The sequence below is a fragment of the Sceloporus occidentalis genome, unplaced genomic scaffold (assembly GCF_023333645.1).
Source record: "Sceloporus occidentalis isolate IW3139 unplaced genomic scaffold, rSceOcc1.0.p SCAF_37, whole genome shotgun sequence".
Taxonomy (NCBI): Eukaryota; Metazoa; Chordata; class Lepidosauria; order Squamata; family Phrynosomatidae; genus Sceloporus; species Sceloporus occidentalis.
In genome coordinates, this window is record NW_028317017.1 from 4,405,669 (window position 1) to 4,418,544 (window position 12,876).

Sequence of the window (12,876 nt, forward strand, 5' to 3'; positions counted from 1 at the left end):
CAATTCCAAATAAATGCAGTTACTAGTAGATGTGCTGATGTTAACTGGTGAAGAAAACTGTCCAAAATTGGGCTTGTTGATGCCGTAGCAGATTATCCTTTATTCTTCCCTTGTAAAGGAATTTGCCAGACAAATTGACTGTCTTTTGAATGTGCTTTCACATTTTTGGGAATGCATTAAATTTAGTTTTTTGCCAATCGTATTATGTCATCCTGTTTTTATTCAAAAGCTAATAATGATAAAGGTCAGTGATGGAAGGTGAATTTATGTTGACAGCAGAAAACCGCCGTAGAATATTAAATATCTCTTAATCTTAATTATCATACAGATCGACCAATAAATAACCCATTACCAAGATTTTGATTTGACAGTTCCAGTCTATAAGGGGGCATAGCCAGACCCGTGAGCACGGCAAAGGGCAGAAATGTTCAGGGAGATGGAATGTATTCATATGCACTTCCAACTGTGTGAACGTTTGTCCATAATCATTTATGGCTTGCCCTCTGGAGCTCTTCCCTTTCCTTCTCCACAAGAGGCAAAAGAAGAACCTGGGCATGTTATGATGGCCAACTCCATTATAGTTGAATTGGGTGAGATCGAGGTAGGGAGTGAGCATGTAAAACATAATTTGCCAGTCCTGAAGAGGAAGAACTGACCGGCAATCAGCTCTAGTTTACTGAGCCTTTAGAGAAGTCTGGAGAATTCCAATTTATGCCCATAATCCCAATTTAAGAAACCTAAATTTATGAGAGGACCCATTTTGGTCAAAGCCTGACACAATGAATTGTCTATAGCACGGATATTCATTCATGCTTAAAAAATTAAGACCCAGGAATAGCAATAGAAAATAGTCCATGTTTCATTTGTACCGTTTTGGATAATCAAACAGGTTTTATGTTGCATAAAAGTGTTTACATGTGTTTACACAAGTGTAACAGGTTGTGTTCAGATGATCTTCTTGAATACAAGTGAATTTGAACTAGAAGTCCCACTAGATCTCTAGAGAACTAGATTTGTATCTTTGCTGCTTAACATTACTAAAGAATAGTAACATTTATATTTATTGCATTTGACACTGGAAATGCATCTCTGTAGGATCAGCTCCCGAAAATCTTTGCACCAGAACTGAAGTATCTGAAACATCCAGAACACTGGGTACTGGAAAATGGTAGACGGCGTGGAGGGTGTGTGTCAATTGAATGATAGGACTGACAACGTTCATTTATCTCCTTTTATCCAGCAGCACCATGATGACATCATTATATATTTTCTTTTAGTACTAAATGTGCTTTACAAACTGAATTCCAATTTCTGTTACATATATAAATGTGGCTGTTTATCCAAGTTCTGTTAATGACATTTGAGTTACAGTTCTTTCCGAGCATATTTTTGTCCTTGATATTCCATTTCTACCTGTTTTTTTTTCCAAATACCACTTTGGACCTTCACATGGCTACGCACCAAATATGTAATGCTTATACTATTAAACAGTAACAATTATATTACTAGCAACCAGATTATTTTTGAGCTTTCTGTGACCTGTCTGTAATAATGGTTGTATTAAGGAATACCTTTGATTCTTCTTTAAAAGTAATGAAGCATCAGATTGGACCAACTGATCTGTGATTTAACCTCACAACTGATCTGTGAGATTATTTTGCACCGCAGAGCAAGGAGCCTGAAGAACCTCCTACAAGAATATCTTCACTGAAGCACGGTGGAGCACTGATTTCCACGCAAAGAAGCATATCACATTATATATCCCGCTCAATCTTTGACTATACTTCCTAAAACACATAACTCAATTAAGCTACTGGAGAGCTATGTTGGCTACCATTGATCTACACCGAATATATTTGGTTCAATAAATGCTACATGTTTAAATTTAATGTAAGAAAGTTTTACATTACCGAGAGGGTGGTAGATAAGTAGAACAGCCTCCCATGACTGGTGGTACAAGCTAATACAGGGAAGGAATTTTAACATTCATGGGATATGGCACAAAGCAATCCTGACTGTGTGATGAAGTCAACGACCAATTAAGTCTGAGTCTTTACTTCAGCAAAAATGGGCAGAGTAGATGAGCCAAATGGTTTTCATCTGCCATCAAATTCTATGTTTTTATTTTACCAGGATATTATTGATGTAACTATCATCATGTATTTGGGTGGGATGTTAGGCTGGAAGCAGTGTTAGCCATCTGACTATTCCAACTAATAGACCAGTACCGATATCTATTTGTCATAGATAGTCTGTGCATATAACACTGTATCTTTACAAAGGGCTAAGCATGCTTTTAGTGGAATACATACAAAGACAGTAGTATTCCAGATATATTTAAATACAAACTGCATTCTTCTTAAAACATGTGTTTTTGTTGTCCTTGGAGATAAGCGGCTACTGTTGCATTGCCCTTGGGAAAATGGGACAGCCTTGTTTATCTTTATCCTGTACTTGTTCTTTATCTGTACTGCATGTACACTATGATAGTTTAAAGTGATGATAGAAAAATCAGTAATTCAGCAATGGCCTTTTTGAAAGAAAAAAAAACTCTATTAAGCTTGTGGCTTGAAAATACACTGTTCCATCCAATTTACTCAATATTATACGTTTTAACTAATTTGTGAATTCAACACTTAACATTTGTGAATTCATCCATGTTACTTGTGAATTTCTAGAAATAATTATTTGATCATGTAATTGATTGCCCCATGGATTTTGGTTCCAGTGAATGCTTGCGTTAGCCCATAGTCAGGAGCCACAAGATATACAGTGATGTATTTTAATATTTTCATTTTTCTTTGTCTTAAATGTTTAGACATTGTGATAAATTATAAATATTATCAAAGAAAAAGTATTAAAAGCGTAACTTGCCTAACATGCTCAAGAACAAGGTTTGAACAGGTGGAACATCTTCTGGAAATGATAAAATACAAATATACCACCCTGTGTCTACTCCAGATATGGTAGTCGGTGAGCTACCTGTTTGATACCCTTGTGCTTAGAAAACATGCTTATGCTTCAATCATCTGTGCATGAGCATGCGTGCGGAAAAGAACACCCAGTGATTTCAAAGCAAACTGCTTCCTGCTAGTGATTGGCTTCTTCATGCAACCAATCAGTGTCTAGAATCATTGGACAATGGAAGAGACAGAGAGCTGAAGATTCTCCATTAGATATTTTCTTTATTTATTTACATATTTGCATATTAAAATGATATCACAAATTATTTTAATATGCACTCTTCTTTTGTGAGGTTGTTTGGGATGTTAAACTGCTTCTTTCAAAATGAAAAAAGTAAATTAGCTGCATAGTGCAGCAAAGTAAATCAGTAATACATAATGCTTGTGTGGAATTGTTTCTAAAATGGTTAGTTAACAATTTTTTGTGCAACATCTATTCTCAATGAAATGTCATTATAATGGATGCACTTATAGAAATATAGTTTGCTGCCTCTGCTGTGTAACCTTGATACATAACCTCTATTTCTCCCAAAAGTAACTTTTCATTTATGTTATCATTAATTTTCTCTATACACCTATTAACGTTTTTTTTTTTTGTATATAGCTAAACGAGGCTATAAATGTGGAAGCGGAATCCTCTTATGGTGAATATTAATCAAGACAAGTGAATAAGATCTTAGTTTCTCCGTGAAATACATACCTTCATTATTTCATTTGAAACTAATTTTTGAATTTCATGGTACAGTGGTTCATAATGAAATTCATAAAGACTAGAACTCTTTCCAGATCATAATTATTCATCCCCTGATAATTTTATAACAACCAATATCAAGCCAGAGGGTTGAACAATGAAAGATTGATGGATAATGTTGGGCTTCGGACCCCATCATTATGGTGTGGCACTGGCTCTTTATATCATACTATACTATATAGAAGAATGTCACCGGAACAGAATAAAATGACACCTATTAAACAATTACCATTGATCATTAGTGTATAAGTTATTACAATAATATATGAGGATTGCTTAGTGATCATGTTTCTTTGTCTATGCATATAAATTATATAAAGCAACAATGATCAAATAATCGTGGATCTTGCAAACCTGTGCAACAAGTGCAGAAGCTGCTACTGCTCCTCTTGATTATACGATTTAGCCATATTTACATATCATAATTGTTTTAAAAAATGCTTATTAGGTAGTATCAATTCCATATGTCACCCACCATCCATCAGAATGAAATGTATGCTTCACTCCTATCACTGTTAAGCATGGATCATTTCAGAGGTTTGGGAATGGTCAGCGTATCATTAATTATGACTAGCTTGTTCTGTTTATACTAGACCTGCTGATAATATTAGGTATATTCACACCCAAATCCAGAGTTCTGTTCTTTGGTATATATTGTCCCAGGTAGGAACTTGGGCTGTTGATCACATGATTGCGGACATTGACATTGCTTATTTGCATTGCACGAAAACACTTTGGGGCTATGAAAGCCAATCCTTTTTATCATCAAGTGGGGAGTATTTCCTCCGATCTCTGTAAATAATCTGTTCTTTTCATACATACCCAAAGCTGTCTACACCTCCCTAAAGTTAGCCCAACCACTCATGACGTCGCTCTATCCCATCCCAGAGAGACTTCCCAACATTACCAGCAGCCAAAATCAGATGTGGCAAGGCTAGGGCTTTAAGAGCTTTATGTTTGCATCCACCTTGCAACCTATTGAGACAGAATGCTGGAATATGACATCATATACCAGAGCTCCTCTTTAGTATAGTTGATAAAGATGACACTTCTGTTTTCAAGAAAACATGTCACTTGATAATTGTATTTTACAGACATTTAAACCAATATATATTTACCCATAAAATAAAATGTAAAAGAATATTTCTGCTTTTTAGTCACTGTGAAATAAAATGAATACTGGTCTCTTGTTTTCAGCTCCAAAAAACATTAATTCAAAATAGCTAAGATTGTCACTGATGCAGAAGTATTTTCATGCCCAGTGAGCAAGAGACTCAAACCTCCCATACTGTTCCTCCATGGAAGCAGAACCCACCACTGCTAAATCTTGTGTTTCGAATTTGCTGTGAGCATTTTTTGGGGCAATTTTGTATTTCCAGACAATTTGAATGAAAAGTAATAAAAAATGTCAGCTTTGTTATATCCAGATTCTCAATGGAGAGGTTGACCTCTATTAAGGGGTTAACTATACAGAGTCACCATGGGCCTTTCCAGTATCACTTTAATTCTCTATTATATCTAATGCAGTTTAAATGGATGTGACAGGTATATTAGCGGTTATATTTTAGTGGTTATATTTATACACAGAAAAAGGTTTATCATATATCATATAATACATTAAAAATAAGAATTTGGTGACGCTTTGTGACCATATGTAAAATTGTCAGCAAGTACGGCAAAGTTTTAAATTGCTAGATTTCAGTTGGTGATTTGTTTTCTTCGCTGACCCCTGAGTCTGGATTGCGTGTATATTTGTAAGGAGACACAGTGGATTGGACACCTATATTTATCAAGCAATTTGTTTGGAAGGTTTGTGATAACACAATAGGATTGTATAAATTATTATTTTATATACACACCTCTTTTTTCTTTCCTCCAAGCTGTACATGTTCAGATTCTTGAATCTTTCTTAATCTTTCATGCTCCTGGTAATGGTATCGCCAACAAGGTTTTACCAGTGATCTGCAACAAGGTTTTACCAGTGATCTGTGGCATCACCACCTCATACTAATGCCTCCCACTATACAACCTAGTATCCTGTGTGTACTCGCTGTTGCATTGAAACACCACCTGCCTACTTACCAGAAATTACTATTTCCAAGAGCCCTGGTTCTGCAGTCACTCATAGTATACTACCATTGATACTGTAGTTTGCTTGTACTTGTTCTGGTTCCAAGTACATTATTTTATACTTATCAACATTAAACTGCAGTTGCCATACTCTTGCCAGTTTTTCAAATGTGTCCCCTTTTTCAAGATCCCTGTTTGTGCTTCTTCTTTGCTCTCTTCAATCACAACTTTTTACACATAAAATATTTTATTCTGTTTTTCATTTTTATATGCATCTTTTCTTCCTGCTTTTTGTGGCGTGTTGGTCTAAATGTAAATCATGGTGAGAGCAGATGGTAAATTAGACCAGGAAAACAGCAGTACGTCGTATTACTGCATAATCAATGCAGGAATTTAACAGCACCTACAGAATAAATAGAGCATGGAGAAGGAGGATGCTGGAATAGCCAAGTGAATTTATTACTGCGCTCATCTCTCCAGCTCTTGTTGAAACAGGTTCTGCACAAAAGCAATTTGACTATTCCTTAAATTAAATTGTTTGTCTATATACTAAGATAAAGACAATACTCTTTTTATTAAAGTCTGTGTAAGGTCCACAGGGGCAAGGGCACACAAATACAGATAAATTAACTTCTGTATGGTGCAGTTATCTTATTTATAAACTAATTTTACATTCACAGAAAAATAAAAATCAATTGTTACCCAGTGATCTTAAATACCTATGCAAAGAATAATCTTGCACACCCCCTATAGCTGCAGACATAGTCACACATAGTCTGCAGAGATACTTATTTTAAGAGCCCCCCCCAGCTGTAAACAAACTCCCTGAATCCCCTTCCAGATTGCAGGCATACTCCAACCACCCATGGCTGCAAGCATACTCATTCTGGTATACTTGCCCTGCACCCCCCCCCACCTAGGCACAGGCTTACTCTGCACCCCAGCCTCTTTGGTTTAGGAATACCCCCTTTGGTGCTGGCATACTAGCTGCACATACGCCTTACCTTCTTGCTCTGTGCTCCCTTACAATATCTCCATCTCATGCATAAAACATGAAGTAAAGAATTTAAAAAGTAGTCTTTTCACTTTAGTAACCAATACAATGGTCCAATTAGCAAGAACATTCCACTGGTTGCCACATAACATTCTGCAGTGCCCTCTGTCACGGTCAGGACTACTTGCCAAGCCGTGACTGTGTGGAGGGCGTGGGCATGAAGGGGTTAATAGCACCAGGCCTCTGGATTTACTAACTTGACCCCTTAACAAGGCATAAGCTATACCAAATTAACCCCCAAATCCTGCCTGTATCCCCCCAGGTAGTCTGCCACCACTCACGATTTTGATACCGGATTCGTGAGAAATCCGAATTAGAACCTTTATCTCTATATATATATATCAACCCACCCCGGGCAACTAACATATATATATATATATCCTGTAAAACTTAATAACAATATGGTAACGTGTTATCCTCTCTTAGGGTTTGTGGATATCGATACTAGAGCCCAAAGACAGACTTGGATTATGAATATTTTAATAACAAAAAGACAAAGATTACACAGTGCCAGAATTACAAAAACAAGACATACAAAAGAAAAATAAAACAGCAAACAGTTCTTAAAAACAAAGGACTTAAACACAGGACCCTCACTCACGAGTTTCTCCAATAAGTAGGCCTGTGGGAACTCCTTAAGTCCAGATGGTTTCTTACGATGTTGTTCCGATCAGAGTATATCATGGAGTTCTGCTTTGAGGTCGCTGCTTTGTCCCTAAATCAGACTTTTGCAAGCAAACGCCCCTCTGACCACATGACTGATTATATGACACCATCCCCAAGAATCGGGTCCCATCTTTGATGTGCCAATAAATTATGGTGGGGTAAAGGTGATGGAAACCCCCCACTTAAGATAGGAATGGAATTCCTATAACTCAGGGTCCTTATCTGTTAGGCCATGAATCACCACAGGGGTCCTTTGGGAAGATGACACCTCTAGCCAGAACAGATAAGGAGGGCATTCACAAAGAAACACATTAAATCAACCTCAGATTAACTCATTGAATGCTTAAACAAAGAAACTAACCACCTCTGCTGGGTTACCCTTCCATGCTTCCACTACGTTATATGAGTTAATCATGACACCCTCCCCTGCACAACATCATATCGCAGCCATAGCACCTCCCTCCCCTGGATCGCAGCACCTCCCTCACCCCACACACAACACTATCTGGCAGCCCCTCTCTTCCTGTCACACCAAAGCCTTGTTGTTCTGTCTGGATGGGGCCTGCAGAAAAAGTCCAAAGATAATGCACTTAGTTTTAAGCCCCGCCCAGTGCAACTAACAACACGCACAATTGGCATTTCTAGTATTTGTATAGAGATAGTTTTCTGGAATTTGCAGAGCACATAAAGGAAGAAATAGATTTGAAAAACTGGTGCAGTAAATACAAAAAGCAGCATTGGCCTATCTTACAATGTACATGAAGAAAGCATTTGGATTGCTCTTAAGGTGCAGGTTGAGGTATGCCTTTCCATGGAACAAAATATGTGCTACCGTGTCATTGCATTTTAAATGATGAATATAAGCTAAGTTACTGACCGCTACATGAGGATTGTGATTGGCTGCATCAGGTTTAGTGCTGGCTGTCCGGAACCATCACATTGCTTACTTTTTTGTATTCTATTTTGGATGGGCTGGGGTCCAAATACGGTAGTCTGGTGAGCTCATGATGACCTAGGATGGTGCCTAATTCTTCAATATATAGAACAGAGTACATGGCTTTGTTTCTAGAGCCTGAGTGATGTAGTAATTACACTCATCACTTGTAATCTATTTTCAGAAGTGTTAATGGTGTCATAGTGCAGACGTAGGCTGAGTCACAACACACTAAAAATAAAAAGGAAAGAATAGAATCAGCTCTCTTCTAATCCTTATGATAATATGTTATTTTTTATTTTACCTACATTGATGGCGGTCTGGCATTTTTCAGATAGAGCTTCACCCTCCTGAATTTAGAAACATTGAATTTGATGACAAATAAAAAACCATCAGCTCATCTAATCCTTTGTTTCAGATTTTAACTTAAATTTAAACACAGAGATCTAGTGGAAAAATAAAACGGTAATATCTCAGGGATGGCCTGCTTCACTAGGACTGGATTAGCCCGTTAGGTGACTGGCCTCCCTAGTATGTCGCATTTTTTAAGGGCTGGTTGGGATCAAAATATCAAAGATCTCCCTTGAAACTGGTCAATTTATACTGTGTATAACCTCTGTAGCATTGTCAGCTTGAAATAATGAAAGAGCTGAGTTATGACATCATATCTTGGCACTCTGCATAAAGAGGACTCTCTTTATCAGTCTTTATCAGTCGTGCACACTTAAAGGGCTAACATGCAAATATACTTTATTAGATGTTTGACATTTCTTTTATTGTATACACCTCATGTTTCCCTTTTTATGTTTTGAAACCATATTTGCACATAATTGGGGATTCAAAGATGATGTAGGTGCAAAGGCTAGAAGTGCAATTGTGGCAATGTAGTGACAAAATTCTGTGGCAATTATTTGTTAATTCAGGGGGGTTCTCTAGCATTATTTTTTTAGTTATGGGTGAGGACATGCACGTTGAAATTGAACATGCATGTTCTTGTCTGTAACTCACAAAATGTAAAGTCACAGGCACTCTCTTGCCCTCTCAAACAATTCATAATTTAATGAATGAGAGCTTAACTCAACACCCCTAGGTTCCCAGAGTCATATCAGCTTCTGGAAAGAAATTGTAGCCCAAGGTGCATTGCCACCAAGTGACTCATCTGTGTCCCTCATCTTGCAGCTTCTGGGGCAACTGCCAGTCTTGCTCTGCTTGAGTTACAGCCCTAGACTTATCTGCCAAACAGAGATAACAGTTAAGCATTGAGTAAAAATATATTATTTTATCATAATTTTTAAAATAAAAGATAAGTATAAAAGATAAGTATAAAAAAAATGTCAGCATTGGCCAAAATGTATGTTTATAGTAGAACCACAACCACTGAACCCCAAGCAAACCACCAAACCTCTGGAAAAAAAAGTCTCCATACAGCCTGCAACATATTCCTACAAATATTGTAGGAATCCATTTTTATGATTAAGGGTCTTTGTCCACAAGTACATTTAACTTTATTAATCCACACAGCTAAACATATAAAACTGTATCAACAGTGCTGTTCTACTTTCTGTTTTGAAAGTAACACTCTTGTACTTTCTGGATGTTCTGGACTATTTAAAAAAAATTATGCTAAGTACATGCATGAAAATATCCCTCAAAGGGTATCTGACAAGAAATCTGCAAACTGCCTTACCACTTATTCCTCATAATCAAGCAATCAATGAAATATCAACACAAGAGAAATGTAATTTTGGACATTCAATAATTAGCCTGTTTAGAAATATTTGCGTAAATTAATATTCTTTGCTAGAAGATGGAAGTAGTTTATTGATCTGGGTATTGACTTTGTAAGTGTTGGTCACAACTGGCATTTCAGTCCGCTACTCTAGATGTCACTGTATCGTAGGCTGTATCTCTTGCCAATTAAGAGATATGTTTATTGCTACATTTTACTTGTCTTACATAACTAAATTATCTCCAATATCTTTTTTATTTGCAAACACTTTAGGTAATCTAGCAATAGTGTCTGGCCCTTCACTCCCCTTTCCCTTTCAGTACAGATGGATGAAAAAAATCCATTACATTTATTTATATAGTGCCAGCAGATTCCATAGCACTGTTTAAAAAAAGTCAGTAAAATAATTTAAATTTATACTATTATTACAATGACAAGCTGGCATAAAAAGCTCTTGTGAACAATCTAGTCAGTGGTTGAGGGGAAGTGAAACAGTAGGAGAGGACTGCTTAAATAGGGATGAGTTGATTGAGCCAGGAAGATCTGTGGAGGTTCTTGGTTGTTCAGGATGCTGGCTGAGGGTTTGGAAGAAAGGTCTTATGCTTCTTGAAAAAAGTAGGTTGTCAGAGAGCTTTTGAAATTTGCATGCAAGAGAGGAAGTCTAATGGAACGAGGATATTCCAGAGAAGGGATACAGTGCATGTGAAATCCTGAATCCCGGGGTGGGAAGAGGATGGTAGAAGAGAGGTGCAGGTCATGAGAGGAAATGAAGAGGGCGGTTAAGGGTTAGGTGGGGTGAAAACCATAAATGCAGTAAAAAGGAGAGGCTTGGGTACATCCTTATAGGGAGTTCATTTAGAAAGGCCCTTAAATACTGCTCGAGGTTTTGGTAAGTATGTTCACTGCTCAGTTTATGGGTGGTACGCTGTGGAGAATGACAAACGGATACCCTTTTTTTGTAGAAAGTTCTCCAAAAACAGGAAATTAACACTCCGGTTAGAGATTATTTTTTTTGGGAAGACCATGTATCTCTTCAATAAAAATGCAGGCCAGTTCTTTAGCAGGTAATATGTGGGATGGCACAAAATGTACCATTTTGGAGAATCTTGGAAAAGTGGTCTACGACCGTCAATATGGCGGAGAATTGGTGGGAAAAAGGGAGGTCCACGACAAAGTCCATAGATATGTAGGTCCAGAGATGTCTGGCAAAAGTTGACCAGAAGGGAGTGCTTTGCATGGCTTGAGGCACATGTGTGACATGACTGACTTTTCTCCAAAAGGCCACCAAAATGTTTGCCTCAAGGAAAAAGTAAGTACATATTTTCTCGCATGTTCAGATACTTTGGAGGAATAGTGTAAGGTGAGTATCTTGTCCCTGTAGTCTGGAGGCACAAAATCTTTCCCAGCTGGGATACCAGTAGGAGTAGCAGCTTGAGCTTCTCAAATACAAAGTAGATAGTAGGAGATCGTAACCGTTACTCCTTAGCAGTTCTGCAAAAAATACAGGGACGTGCATGGGCTTTGGTTTTTTGGATCCGTGGCGGTAAGAGATTATGAAATTGACAGAAAGAGGGCCCATTGAGTTTGATGGGGATTAAGTCTTTTGGCATCACTTTATGTACTGGAGATTTTTGTGGTCAGTGAGAATGGTAAATGGAATATTTACCACCTTCTAATAAATGTCTCCATTCAGTCAGAGCAATGATGGCAATTAGGTCATACTGAGGCTTAGAGTGAGTAGGATAATAGATAAGGTTACCTACGTATGCAAGGAGACATGGTGTTGCAGGTCCTGCAGTTTCCCTCTGATGTAACTCATCTGTCCACTTATGAAGAGTTTTCTTGGGAGGAGGCCACTGCAGCTACATTTCAAAGTTAGCTTGTTTTCAAGTGAGTCCCAAGGATTTATAGGGCTACCACACAAGTTTTCAGACAGAATAATTACAATTGCAATTAAACTAGACAAGAGGGCACTAAAGTTACCCCGGTGTGGAGATAGAAAGGATAAAGGCATACCAGTGGTTAACAAGGGGTTAAGCAGTAAATTAGGGCTTCAGGGTAGATCAGATGCAGGGATCAAATAAATATACCTATAAGAGAGGAAGCTATGGTGGAGATTAGTGATTATGAGATGGATAAATTGAGAAAACAGTGTAAGTCAACATATGAAGAGTCCACTTAGGATGACACCACTGAATCTACAAGAAAAGAATAAACAGTATAACTATACTCACTAGTTAGTGGTTTAACCTGTAAGCGCTTACTGCTCAGTCTTGCATACACATGCTTGTCTAAACAGATCAAATATCTGGATTGCCAATGTAGATCCATTAATTTAGTTATTATATTTGAATAAGCTAGACACTACTTGGATAGTAGATTACATTTTCATATGTATTTTTTTTACTTAATACCTCCTTTTTATTTATTTAAATGTCTTTTTAAAGATAAATGTGATATATTATCGCATATACCCATATGCACATATGCAAAATATTTGTAACATGAAAAGATGACAATGATCAGAGTTTTAAATATGCATGTAAACAGATTTGTCTTGTATCAGTTTCCGTTTGTATCAATGGCATCTGGACACATTTTTATCTAGTTTGTCTAGTTTAGTAGTGTCTAGTAATAGAAAGCCAGATTGGAAAGCCAATAGTCAGAAATAATATGATTAGATACATATTTAGTAGTATGCTGGGCAAG